Source organism: Simochromis diagramma, unplaced genomic scaffold (genome assembly GCF_900408965.1).
Source record: "Simochromis diagramma unplaced genomic scaffold, fSimDia1.1 OVJJ01000685.1, whole genome shotgun sequence".
NCBI classification, from domain to species: domain Eukaryota; kingdom Metazoa; phylum Chordata; class Actinopteri; order Cichliformes; family Cichlidae; genus Simochromis; species Simochromis diagramma.
Window position 1 is genome coordinate 2,589,470 of NW_024387477.1, and position 14,931 is coordinate 2,604,400.

At 43.1% G+C, this 14,931-nt stretch overlaps 1 long non-coding RNA gene across 1 annotated transcript; it reads right to left on the reverse strand.

The window, feature by feature from the left end:
* Positions 1-3,860: 3,860 nt before the first annotated feature.
* On the reverse strand, positions 3,861-5,242 carry LOC120724420. The gene is made up of 2 exons (XR_005693916.1): positions 5,190-5,242; positions 3,861-4,497 (listed from the first exon to the last, which is right to left on the reverse strand). It is a non-coding gene; the product is annotated as an uncharacterized LOC120724420 (long non-coding RNA).
* Positions 5,243-14,931: the final 9,689 nt, after the last annotated feature.

A 14,931-nucleotide genomic window follows, 5' to 3' on the forward strand; every position in this document is an offset into this window, starting at 1 on the left:
CAACTGCTCGTGACCTAAAGAAAACAAAAACAAGGAAAGGCTATGAATAAGATAGGAAATAAATATGAAAAATTAAAAAGGGTAAATTTAACTAGGAAGGAATAAAATATAAATTAAGGTTAAAAATGAAATAACTGTACAACACAAATTAGAATGAAGGGTAAATTTAACTGGGAAGAATAAGATAAAATATATAAATTAAAGTTGAAAATAAAATAACTGTACAACAAAATACACAATATAGAACTATATAAGAATGTATGAAGAAATCTAAATATAAATAATATATACACAATAACAGCAGCTGTACAAGTATTAACCGGAAATGAAGAATATAGTGACCAGTGTTGTGCAAAAACAAAGTCCAGAAAGTCCAGTGTGTGTGTAAGAACTGTATGTGTGGGTCAGTACTGTGTGGTGGTGTGATTGAGAGACCGTATTGCCTGCGGGAAGAAGCTCCTCCTCAGTCTCTCTGTGTTGGTCTTCAGGGAGCGGAATCGCTTTCCTGACCTCAACAGAGAGAACAGTCCGTTGTTGGGATGGCTGAGGTCCTTCACGATCTTCCTGGCCTTGGTCCAGCACCGCCTGCTGTAGATTGAGTGCAGGTCAGGGAGCTCGGAGCGGATGGTGCGCTCAACTGATCGCACAACCCTCTGTAGAGCTCGTCTGTCCTGCATGGTGCTGTTCCCGAACCAGGTTAAGATGTTTCCCGCCAGGATGCTCTCTATGGTGCACGAGTAAAAGTTCCTGAGCACCTTGGAGGGCAGTTGGAAGTCTCTCAAGCGTCTGAGGTGGTAGAGACGCTGTCGGGCCTTTTTCACCACGGTGTTGATGTGACAGGACCATGACAGGTCCTGCGTGATGTGAACTCCGAGGTATTTGAAGCTGTCCACTCTCTCCACTGGGCACTCGTTGATGACGGGGGTCTGGTAGTTCCTCTCCTGCTTTGTGCTGAAGTCCACTATCAGCTCCTTTGTCTTACTGACGTTTAGAAGGAGGTTGTTCCTCTGGCACCAGTTCTCCAGATTCCTAATCTCCTTCAGGTAGGCCGTCTCGTTGTTATCAGAGATCAGGCCCACCACGACGGTGTCGTCAGCAAACTTGATGATGGTGGTGGAGCTGGTAGTGGCCACACAGTCATATGTGTACAAAGAGTACAGCAGGGGGCTCAGAACACACCCCTGGGGGGCTCCAGTGCTGAGAGTGGTGGAGGCTGAGACATGTCCGCCCATCCTTACTGCCTGCGGTCTGCCAGTTAGGAAGTTGGAGATCCACTGACACATAGATGAGCTGAGTCCCAGATGCTCCAGCTTGGTGCTGAGTGTGGAGGGAATTATGGTGTTAAATGCAGAGCTGTAGTCTATGAAGAGCATTTTAACATAATTCCCCCTTCTAGTGTCCAAGTGAGTGAGTGATGTGTGGAGGAGATGAGAGATGGCATCGTCTGTGGAACGATTTGGACGGTAAGCGAACTGTAGTGGGTCCAGTGTGTCTGGTAGTGAAGAAATGATGAAGTCTCTGACCAGGCGTTCAAAGCACTTCATCACTACTGAGGTGAGGGCTACAGGGCGATAGTCATTGAGAGAAGCAGGGTGGGGTTTCTTCGGGACAGGAACAATGATGGACTCTTTGAAGCATGTGGGGATCACCGACTGAGATAGAGAGATGTTGAATATCTCAGTGAACACAGGAGCTAGCTGGTATGCGCAGTCTCTTAGGATACGACCTGGGATGCCGTCTGGTCCTGCTGCTTTCCTGGTGTTCACTATCTTGAAGGCTCTCCTTACTTCATGCTCGGAGATGACGAGCACGTTTCCGGTGCTGGCAGCATCTTCCTGTCTGCAGCCGTTAGCGCCGCTAACACTAGCATTGTTGGAGACCTTAGCTGCAGCCTCAAAGCGAGCATAGAAAGTGTTCAGCTCGTCTGCCAGAGTCACGGCCGCGTTCGTCATACCGGTTGTTGGTGCTTTATAGTCCGTTATTGTCCTTAGTCCCCGCCACAGGCTCCTAGAGTCACTCTGTTGGAGTTGTGACTCTAGTTTCCTCCCGTAGCGCTGCTTCGCCTCTTTCACCGCCCTCCGCACGTTATATGACGCGACTTTGTACGGGTCCATGTCCCCCGTCATGAGTCCCGTGTTGTAGGCAGCGGTGCGGGATCTCAGAGCGTCGCGGATGGTTTTATCCACCCACGGCTTCTGGTTGGGAAACGTTGTGATAGTCTTTGTCTCCACGGTATCATCCGCTAGTTTCCCGATGAATCCCACAACCGCTTCCGTAAACACGTTGACGTCATCGTCGGAGCTGTTCCTGAACATGCCCCAGTCTGCGTCATCGAGTGCGTCCTGTAACGCGGCCACCGATTGGTCCGTCCAGCGCGCGACCTTCCTCTGAACCGGAACTTCCTGTTTCAGCCTTTGTTTGTATTTTGGCATGAGGAAAATGGCGGCGTGATCAGATTTGCCAAACGGGGGGCGGGATTGTGCCTTGTAGCCGTCCTTGACCGTAGTGTAGCAGTGGTCCAGTGTCCTTTCACCTCTGGTGGGGCAGGTGATGTGTTGATAAAAGTTCGGCGCTGCGCGTTTGAGGTTGGCGCTATTAAAGTCCCCCGTCACAATAAGCGCAGTGTCCCGGTGTTGTGTCTGGTGCTGTGTGAGTGCCTCATGCAGCTCGCATAAGGCGGTGACCGTGTCCGCTTGTGGTGGAATATAAACGGCACTTACAATGACCGATGTAAATTCCCGAGGTAGATAAAAAGGACGACACATGATGGACAGTAGTTCCAGATTTGGTGTGCAGGAGCGTGTGAGAGGAACAACGTTCGCACTGTTGCACCAGTTGTTGTTCACCATTAAACACACGCCGCCTCCCCTTGACTTCCCCGAGTCCCGTGTCCTGTCCATGCGGTGAACCGAGAAGAACTCGGCCGGCTGGATGGCGTGGTCCGGCACCGCTGGGTTCAGCCATGTCTCGGTGAAGCAGAGGAGATTGCAGTCCCGAATGTCTCTCTGGAACTTTATCCTGGCCCTGAGGTCGTCAAGCTTGTTCTCCAGTGACTGGACGTTGGCGAGCAGGATGCTAGGCAGAGGTGTGCGGTGTGCACGAGCTCTCAGCCTGTTCCTGACGCCGGCTCGCTTCCCTCTAGGCCGCCGCCGCTTCCCTTTGTTCTCCCTCGAGATCTCACTCGGCCAGCTCGGGTCCGGAGTTAAAAACTTCGAATTGTGAGTACATTGTATACCAATAGAAACAAGAGTGTCACTGTCATACCTAATGTACCCAATGGTGATGGTTTTGCCGATTTAGAAACGCTGAAAACTAACTTAAAAAACAAAGACAAAGAAAAAGTGGTCGGAGCAGTCGTGACGGCAGCCGACCTCACCGGCGCCATCTTTTGAAAAAGATATACAACTATCACTGAAACAGCAAACTTTGCAAATAAACAAACAACACTTCTCATTCTCTAAACGTTTGGCCACAGCTGTAGATTACACTATCAGTGCTTGTTCACTCTTGACAATAATTACATTTCAAAATTTACTTTGTGCATTTACAGGTAAACAATATCTAATATTTTATCTAAATGACTGCTTTGTCTTTGAAAAGGGTGAAGAGCCTGAGGCCGGTGACAGTCCAGTTCTACTCTAAGTACATCCTTACAGTGGCTCACAGGACAAGGCCACATTCCTGTCCTGCCAGAAGAGAAGAGAAACTTCAGAGTCTTCATGCAGTTCAACCACACCTGTCATATTCCATATGACAGGGGTCTCAAACTCCAGTCCTCAAGGGCCAGTGGCATGCAACTTTTCCATGCCCTCGAGGACTGGAGTTTGAGACCCCTGCCGTATAGTGTTCATGCAGTTTTCTACCCCACAGTTACAGCATGTCTGACTGCCTGTTCAGCATATGCAAAAATATATGATGAGTTTAAGCATGTGATGACTAAGGCCTTCCATTATGGTGTTTGTCATCACATGTCACAGACATCTGGATGATCATTTGGAATAAACTAAAAACTAAAAACTTGTTACTTCATCTTTTATCTTTATTATTATCATTGTTCTTATTTTACATTTTTCATTGTTAGGCATTGGGTTTATTTGTAGTAGTCCTTTCCAACTTCTTTCCCTCTTCCATGTTACTGTGTCAGCATCTATTTGGGTTTGGAAGCGGAACAGAAAGTAAGGAAATCCAAAGTGCCATTAAAACCAGGAGAGATTCTTATATTTCAGAAGAAGGGATTAATTCAAAAGAAATGACCTCAATGCCATATTTTATTTAGGAACCCTAGAGAGCACTTTGCAAAATAACACATTCTTATAATTTCACCCTCAGATGAGCCAAGCTACAACTGTCAGGGAAGGTGATGTAGGTACAGAGCATATGAGAGTGGTTAAGTTAATGTCTCTTGTCTAGATGAAGGCACAAGAGGGATCAATGGCAAGGCGTAGAGATTCAGTATCTTCAGTCTTCAGTGGACACTCCATTTCTGGCACAAAACACCTGTAAAAGATGGTCGATTTAGGAGGTGACCTGACAACTTCAGCCTGTCAAACATAGTAATGGAGCAGTATGCTTTAAAAAAAAAAAATCGAATTAAGCATGCACTCAGTACGCTAAGAATTATTATGGTAGTTAAACACAGTGATAGTTGTATATCATATTATATCACTTCAAACAGAGGTGATCCAGTAATGCTGCACTAATGAATTAGACTAACTATTCACTTTAGCTAAAGTTATTAAGTTAGCTAAAGAGTTGGGATGCTATTATAGTGTTTATTGTTTTATTCTTTTATTCTTTTATGTAAAGCACTTTGGCATGCCCTTGGCTTTTAAATGTGCTCTATAAATAAAGATTGTTGTTGTTGTTGTTGTTGTTGTTGTTGTTGTTGTTGCTGTGTAAGACATAAATAAAGCTAAAATACAAAGGTTTGGACACTGTTTTGCATGTTTCCCTACTGTAGGGGTCTCTGCAAGCATACAGAGGGGGTACTCTGAGAGGGTCCAAGATGACAACTTTGGAATTCTACTAGAAACAGTCGATCAAATTTGTTTGTCAAAGCTGAATTCAGGGCAAACTACGCTAAATTAGCGTTTTTAGCTAACAGCTACAATAAGCATAAAAGTTACCTTACGGCTATCATTTGTTAACATGACGCTTGTTCTTATACATGTAATACATTTATTACCAACCTGAGAGTTTATCCGCTGGTCATTCGACATGACGAATGACTTCTGAAGTCTTAATTCAGCTCAAGACGCTGTAGATTCCCGTCAGTAACACTTTCGGTCCGCTAGTAAAACGTAGTTCTATTAATCTGCGCTTGAACCGGAACCGGATGTAAGTTCCAAAAAACTGAATTTTGGAACTGAAATTGAATCGTAGACCTGAAACTGAATGGTGAGAAGTGAAACTGAAATTATTCGAGAGCTGAATTTTTAAAGGATAAAATGCAGTTTCAAAGCAAATCGATTCATTTTCAAAATATAAAATTCAATTTCAATTTAGTGATGATCATTTTCAAACCATAAATTCAATTTCAAATTAGACTAATTCAAATTCAGTTTTCAAAAGCATTTATTCAAGTTACAATTCAGATTCAATCTGAGGAATTTAAATTCAAATTTAACTTATTCAAATTCAGTTTCTGATGGCACAGATTTCTGCCCATAGGGATCCTTGAAGCCCACAAGGCTGCCTCCAAACGTGAGACAAACCTCAAACAGTCCCATGTTAAATTCCCAACTTTATAGCAGAAATAGGCATGCAAGTGTGCGACAGTGTGCGACATCAGGTTATAATCATCTGGGCAACACTTATTGATTATTTGATGATAGACAGAAACAAAACCAACAAAATAAAAAGAGATGTTTCATGAAACACTTTTGACTTGAAAATAAAGATAGCCTTACTGCTCGCCTCTCTGTCTGACTTTCACTTGCTTGAATAGCATAGACATAAACTTCATGTAAGTGTGTCAGAGCAGCGAAGTGTCGAAAAAGAGGGAAATTTGCCATCTGTATATCACAGGGCACTCAAGTGTTGTCAAGTACTTGTATGTAATGTGTGGGCAGGCTTACTGAAGTAGATAAGAGGACGCCGGGGCACTGCAGAGCAAAAAATGACTCCCAATCACTCAGAGTCACAAGTGGATAATGGCTCAGGATGATGCCTCCTTTGCATTTGGATGGGACGACTTCATTTGTCATGATTGTGGACAGCAATGACAGAAGAAAGAGCACTTCATAAGACATAAAACATTGGGCCGCTGTATTCTGAGTGCTTCTCTGAATATATCTTGTTCTTGCCGGACGATTTAGTGCCTCAGGATCTTTTTTTTTTTCTTTATGCAGCTTTACTGTTCATTTCTACAAAGTGTTAATAAAGATAGGAACTGCCCAAGAGCAATATGAGCTGTGAGGTGGTAACTTGAACCTTGAAAGTAAGAATTTATGTCAATATTCTTTCTTAAAAATGGATGACTGGAAAATGCAGTTTATTTTTACAGGCTTGCATGTCAGTGAAGATGTCATACCATGCTGTTTGAACCCTGAGGGCAGACTCTCTTTTTGGCTCCACCTCCGCCTCTGCAGGGAGGTCAGAGATCATTGACGGCTACCGTAATGGCATCCGCATCCTCCAGATGAAGAGCGAGCATCTTCACTGATGTTTGCTTGAGCGCATACAAAATCAAACTGGGGTTTCCAAGCAGTGTGCGGAGCTTCAAGCTACAGTCTGAGTGGATAAATTCACCCGTGATCAGTGTGAGCTGTGAGAGTTTAACATGAGACAAATGGAGTATGAAGCAGTTTGGACATTAAGTTGCATAAATGTATCTTAGAAGGAGAGCTGCACTGGAGCCTAACTTTATGACTTTTGCACCAGGAAGCTCTGTGTCAGGAGACGTGACGGACAGATCACACGGTGGGAGGGGCTTGTCCACACTTTATCCAAACTAGGGTCTGAATCTGTATCAGTTTATCAAGAAAAAAATAATTCATGACTTTATATCACAGGCACTAAGTAAGGTGGTTAAGCCTTAAAACCAAAGCAGTTTAGAAAAACTGTACATTATAATTAATTGTTTTGTAAAGTGTTGGTTCATTAAATGTGATCATTTTCAGACTGTAGTTGTACTTCTTTACACTCAAAGAATTACCTTTTTTTTTTTTACGTAGTTTTTAATGTAATGTTTTCCACCAGTCCATCCCATTTTGAATTAAATTGTGCTGTATGTGGTCCATGGAATACAATTAGTGTTCACATCCCTACGTTAAGTAAAACTGGAGTGAGCAGTGGGCCATTTTCCAAAACAGCTTCAGATTTATTCCACCCCCTTTTCTCAATCTGCAGTGTAAATTAGACTTAGACAGCAGCATAGCCTCATCGTATGTGGATTTCTGAGCCGAGTTACTGACTTTTATTGTGCCACAGCTGGATCATGGAACAAGATGTAGCCTGATAATCTGGAGAATCGGTCTTCAGTAGATGGAACTTAGGTGGCAGAGCCCCCACTAAATACAATAAGCCCCACACCCCACAGTTTGAATATTGTTACATGCATGTCAAAGTTTCCATTTTTGATACAAGTGCGCTGTGAGATTGGTTTTACTTTTTGTCCTGTGCACAAACTAGAACTTTAATTATTCCATCACTTGGCAGGCAGCTTGCTTCCCAATCATGGACAACAAGCTGTCCAAAAGTAATGGAATAATTAAAACAAGGATGTCAAACTTAATTTTACTAATGGCCACACTGGGAATTTAGGATCACATCAGGGCTGCATGTAGTTTATTTACAGCCTTAAATTAACCCCCCAAAAGTTTAACAGCTTTGATAGCATTGTTGAATGTCCCATGTGACCTCAGTACATATAATTTTGTCAACATAAAAGGGTCAAGAAAATAGACAAAAATGGAACTTGTGTAGCTGATATACAGTTGCGCTCAGACATTTACATACACTCAACATGGGTATGATGAGTGTATGTAATTTTTGACGCATTGCAACAATCGTTATTATGGCATAGCTCCAGTAGGCGGAGTCTTTCCATCCCAAGAATGTGCTGCTGTATTCTCTCCCGCTTTGATGAAAACCTTACGCTTGTAACAGGCTGACGCAGTCAACTTCTCGTTCCCAGGACTTGTATGACCAGATAGTGTAGAGCCAAGGAGACCTGGCTTATTATTGCCAAATAAATGCCTATTGTTCTACCTACCTGACTAACGAGTTGTCCAGTTAAATTGCCAGCTGCACACCTGCTAGACCTGCTAGCTGCTCCTCCCTCGCCAGACCTCCGTTACGAGATCTGAATAACTTGCATACAATTCCTTGAACTCATGATCTTGGAATCGACGATTGTTCAGAAACGGCTCCAAGAGACCTCCTTTGGACTTCCCCATTCTTCTGAGTAATGGTCAATTCAATGAGTGCTGTCAAACAAATCCTTTCTATGTTGGCAAAGAGAAACTACCATCACTAATGAGAAGTAAAAAGGCCTTGGACTTTTCATCTTTAAATACATTGTAGAACCTCCAGCACAACTTTTATTAATAGATTTAAGTAAGTGTATATATCTGTATGTATACAGGGTGAGCCATTTATATGGATACACCGTAATAAAATGGGAATGGTTGGTGATATTAAAGTCCTGTTTGTGGCACATTAGTATTTGTGAGGGGGCAAACTCCTCAAGATGGGTGGATCGAAATTGTGTTGATATCTGGTGAACGCAGTAACCGGGTCATTGCAGCAGATTTCAATGCAAGACACCCTACGAGACCACCCATCTCCCATGCTACAGTTAGCAAACTGGGGTCTGGAGTGTGGGGCCTCCCTGCTGCTGCGGAGTCGGGGCGGTCTGCTTCTCCCCACCACAGGGAAAAGGGTAACACCACCTGGGTTTGGGTGCAGTTCCCCCCTCCAGGGGCAAGGGTACCTAGACCCGGTTCTTAGAGTACGCTTGGGGAGTGTGATCGTGTGTACAGTGTCTCTCTATGTCTGTCTCCACGTTGGTTGAGTGTTGAGTAATTGCATATGAGAGCATGAGGGTGGGAATGGATGTTTGTATCTGTGTGTGCCTGTATGTCTGTGTCCATATGTCAGGTCGGGTATCAGACGCCACCTCTCTGGGGACATCTCAGGCCCTCTAAGGTATGGAGGCCTATCTCCCCCCACCACCACTTCCCCTGCCGGTGGCGGACTCCCTCAGACATCGGTGCGTTGGTGGTTCTTTGTGTCCGGGGATGGGCGCCCGGGTACACACCGGCTCACTCCTTGGTGGCTGCTTATCGGGGCCTGGAGCCTGGGGCTCGCTCGGGCCACCTTGGGGGTGGGGTGCCCTCGGCCTCTCGGCCTGGGGCTCGGTCACTGCCGGCGGAGCTCACGGGCGTGTCACTGCAACTCCCCCTGGCTTCTGCTCCGCGGCTGCTGAGTGAGCCCTCATCTGGGACTCTCCTCAGCTCTTTCTGGGACAGTGGCGCGGCTGCCCCTCTGTTGGTCTTCCTTGGTCTCTTGTGTTCTGGGGGCCTCTGGATGTCTGGAGTCTTGATCTCCTCCATACCTGCTTCATGCCCTGGTGGATGGGGCAGTGGCCCCCCCACACCCTCTAGCAGATCATTACATGAAGGAACCTTTTAAAAACAAAGCGCGTCCATGGTCACAGGTCTACACATGGGTGCTCACACACACAAACTACACCCTTTTTGGCTCCTACCTCAAAGCACACTGTGCGCTGTCGATCTTACGTGCTGCACAATAATGTTTAATATTTAGTATTTACTGTTATATTCCCCATAGATCATCGTGATGTTGTTTATTGTATCTCGTTTTCTTCTGCTTGTTTTCTTTTTTCTTTCTCAACAGGTGATCCAGGTGATGGATATATGCATTTATTTTTTTTTTGTCTGCTTATTTAGTTGGTTTTTTTTTTTTGTTTTCCCTTTATCCCCGTCACTCTTCTCCACTGTTTTTCCCCCCTCTTCCTTTCTCCCTTTTCTTTTCCTCATTCAAGTCTGTTCTGTATCTAGCAAGTGAAAATAAAATAAATAAATAAATAAATAAAATAAACAATAAAAGATGAATCAAATAGACCATTACGGCAAGGCTGGGATAGTCAATTTGGTAAAGTAAATCCGTTGGGCATCTTTCCTCACCTTTAGACAATAATTCTGATGGCAAAAGAGCCAAAGAGGACAGGCAGAAAAAAAAAAAAAAAGCAAACTGCTTGCTAAGTTTCGTGAAACTGGTTCAGTGTTGGATTTGCCAAAATGTGGACGCAAGAAAACTGTCACTAATGAAGAAACATCAGTGGCTGTCCTAGCTTCTTTCAGCAAGAGCCCACAGCGTAGCGCTCGCCACATGTCACTGGAGAGTGGCATCAGTCGAACATCCCTTCGGCGGGTATTAGCTACTCAAAGCCCCAAATTACCATGACATTCGTTACCCATGTATGTAAACAGCTGTACCATTTGGTGCTACACTCATTCACTACATTCATGTGAAAAAGAAAGTCTTCACAGGACTCCACATGGCAGGTTGTGGCATTGTATTAACAACCCCCTGAACGCTTCACACCAGAGCCCTGACAAAAGCCCTGTCTTTATATAGGTGCTCACACTTACTGATGATCAGTGAGTCAAGTGCATTTGATTAGCACATATGCTCTTAATTCCACGGACATGGGAAGTGTGTCTCTAGTTTTACACAGTTCTGACATGAGATTTCTTTTCTTATGCGCACAACAGTTAGTGCAAAGGTAACAAAACACATTCTTATGTAAACTCAAGATAATCAATTTGTATTTTTTGAACATGACTCAACTCAATAATTGTGGGAAATTTCAATAAAAGTAAAATTAAAAGATTTTGGATTATGTACTATATAAAGGCGCAATATATTCTAGCCCTTTAGTGTGAAAATAGATGTATGTAATCCAATAAATCACAAATTAACGGCTAGATTTGACACCAAAACCTCGAGTTTAAAAAGAAAGTATTCAACACTCTTTTTACAGTTCCTTTCTGTAACGAATATTCACATTTTCAAAGCTGTATTAATCAATATTCCCTGTTGACAGCTGCTAATTATGCTAAATGTAACAATATAATCAGCAATCTTAGCCACTCTTCTTTTTTTTTCCTGGTAGGTGCACAGCACCAAACAGCAGACTAACCAAGAAACGTGAATATAAATTAGGATTTAAAGTGCCCGTGGATGCTGGATGTCTAAATAGAAAGATGTTCAACATAACAATTTGATCTTCCATTGTTCGGTGGGACAGATGTGAGTGACAGTCTCTGTTTAACATGTGTGGCTGACGAGTAGAAAGTAAAGTTGAGAGTATTCTCTCCTGCTGTGTTGGTGTTGATTAAAGAAGATGATTTGAAGAGAAACTGTAGCCCACTTAACACCCACAGCTCAGAGACTCTGAATAACACTACAAACAAAGGAATCAGGGTTATGTCAATAGATAAACTTAAAAGTAAAGTAGCCACACATGTTTATATTATTCAGTACTGATCAGAGTCAAGAAGACATGTTAAATTATGAGGCACTATTTAATTTCTTTGCTTTTATTTTTAAAGGTGTGTATTCTGTATGTGTGTGTGTATAGTACTGTACTGTAAGTGGTGATTCGCTTTCAGATTATTGGTAATTTGTGGATCGTTAAGCTGAAATATCTGTTGAAGAAATGAATTACTGTTGAAGTAAAGCAGTGACATAAGCGCTCGTTCTCCGGTGTCTCATTTTCAGTCAGCCTGTGTCTCTCCAGTAGCATTTGTTTGGAGTTGAAGATGTCACGTTGGGTTTTTACAGGGAGGGTTGGTGGCGGCGTGATTTCCCAACAGCTTGACTCGTGGTTCTGACTCATTAGCTTCCTGCACTGCCACAATGAGCCTCATCAATCGTAACCCCCAGCGCAAAAGAGCTGCTTTCTCTCTACCTGGCCTTTATGGTTCTCTTTGCTCAGTAACACAACCAGGAAGCTGTGCGGCTTTTCTAGGACGTAAATGCATAAAGGGATATAAATAACTCAGAAAGGAGTTTTTAATATAAATACAGTCAGAGATAGAGTGATGTACAGTGCTCAACAAATCAATCAGACCATGTCCTAGTGTTAGGGTTTTGTCACAGATGTGATAAATTAACAGTGTTGATAATAATCAAAATCATTGTTAAGAAAAAAGCTGAAAAAGAAAATCACATTATTTATTCATTTTTTATTAAGATATCAAATTACATTTCATGCCACCAGAATAGATGCCAATTTTACATTGAAATCTGAAATCTAAAAATGGAAACAGTGGCATGAAAGCTTATGTCGTTTTTATGATTATATAAAAAGACATAAAAAGCTCCACTGAAAGCTAAAATACCAACATTAAAAAAGCCTTTAACAACCTTAAATAAAGAGATTTGTTTACACTGACTGACCTTTTTTGTTTACAGTGGGGGGGTTTCTTCAGTTTCTTTTCGATGCCACTGCTTTTCAATTTAAAAAGGTCTTTTTTACACTTACGCATTTTTCCACTAGAAGCTTCAGATGAAAGGACAGCGGGACTTCCTGTCATTGTCCCAGGCCTTTTCCATTAGAATAATTTTACTGCACCAATGAAAACACTAGGCTACCCCCAGCTTCTGGCTCATAGGGGGAGTGCATCGCAAGAACGTCAGCTAGCTAATGCAACCTAGCTAACATTTCCTCCCGGCTCTCTAGCTAGTTAAGAGTGAAGCAAGTGACAAGAGGAAAGGACAAAAAATCTTTACATGCTGTTTAGGAGTTTACGACGCTGTTTAGTTGGATCTGAACTTGAAACATTGTTGTTGAGTTGCTGAGTTAAGATGGCCGCTAGTAGGTAGTACCTGTGAAGCCCCGCCTCTCGGTCTCAACTATTAGCCCTTCCCACTGAAACTGGAAAGCTGCTACATCAAAAAGAAACTGTAAAAATGTCTATCGATCATGTGGTTTTCACCAAAGGGGAAATTAGTTATAGAGACAAGTGTCTTAGTAACAGGCTGAAAACATGGATATTTCTGCTGTTAATTTGTTCCTTTTAACCAAGGAGTCTGTGGGGATTACCTCGCTTGTGGCTCTGGCCTCAAGTAGCCATTTGTGAAACTGCAGTTTTCAGCTCATGTGGTTAGGCTTCATTTTTCAGTGGCTGATGCTCCCGCTTGATTTCCACACATGAAGTCAGCTGAAATCCAACCAGAGATGAGAGCGAGCAGAGGAGGTGAGGAAGAGACACACAAAAATTAGACATCCTTGCCTCGCAGCGTTCATTTTAAAGCAAAGTCAATTAAATATGACGTTTGGCACAGCTGCATCATCTGTCAGTTGTTTTGTTACAGCCGACTGCTGTATGTTATGATTTCAGATGCCAGAAGAGCATAACAGTCCTCATGACAACTTTTATTTTTAGAAGTACTTTAATTAAATTCACAATGAAACTCAGTATCTCTCTCTCTCTCTCTCTCTCTCTCTCTCACATCTCTCTCTCACACACACACACACACACACACACACACACACACACACACACACAGCAAAAAGCAGAATCATTTTAAATAACTGAAATAAATTATGAATACACAGAAACATTGTGTACAATGCCTCTTTTATCTATGACGTATAAAAGCACTTCCACGGAGAATACAACTCAAATACAGCTCCTCTATTCTCAATCCACTGTCCTCCAGATCCATTTTATGAATTGAAACATCCTTCAGCATGGTGCAGTGAAATTGCTGTCTGGAGCACAGGCATGAGGATGGGGGGACAGAGGAGCCAAGGAGGTACAAGGCAGAGAAACGACAAAATACTCGATACACACCAGAGAGTGAAGGCCAATAAGGGACAGGTAGACTCAGACGCTAGGGAGGGTGGGAAAAGAACAAAACAGGAAAGTAAACGCCATGTGAGGAGCCTTCAAAATAAAACAGGAAGTGAAATTGAGACAGGAAAGAGGAGAAAGGAAAGCAAATCAAGGAGAAGAAACAAGGTAATAACTGTCTAACCGATCATGTTCTCTGTAATGCAGAGAACATGATATGAGTAATAATGGTCATATAAGTTCTTATGGAGTGAAAGTGATTTTTTTGTGGTGCTTTACATGTTGATACCATGTAACAGTGACGTGCTAAGTAAGTAAATGTCATTTTCCACTGTAAGAAAAGAGCACAGAATTACTGTATGATCTCACCACTCTGGCAGATTAAGTGAAACACAGTGAAGACAGCAGTCTTTCACATGTGCTGAGCTTGAGTTAACAAGCCCTGCCGCAGCAGCTGTAGGTGTGTGTGTGCATGTGTGTGTGTGTGTGTGTGTGTGTGTGCGCGCGTGTCATCGGGCTGGGACTCTCTGATGGCTGCCAGCAGGCCCTGCACGGCTCCTACAGGAGGTAATGTAATGACCCTCTGTTGGCATGCCCCTCAACCCGCTTTCAACACACACACACTGACCAACAATCAGAGCCTCATCGCTCCTCCTCTACCCTCCTCCTTCTCACACACACACACACACACACACACACACACACACACACACACACACACACACACACATGCGCTCACACTGTTAAAAAACTGGGTTATCGTCGCAGTTTTTTTGCTGCTGCAGGGCATATAGCTTACAAAGCAGAAGAAACTGTTTCAAGGAATCACAGGGCAAACAGTTTCTGAGGCAAACACACGTGCACAAAACACACAACCCACAGGAGAGTCCAATAACCAAAACTAAATTAAAGACCTCTTGCAATTTTCTTAGGGTGTGTGTATGTGTGTGTGTGTGTGTGTGTACGTTAAGGGCACAAATGTTAACACAATGATGCACCAGACACAGTAATTTAAACACTGGCCATACTCACAGGAAAAGGTCATCATTGCATAATAAGGCAAACGTTACTTTTCCTACAACTCTACATCTGATATTTC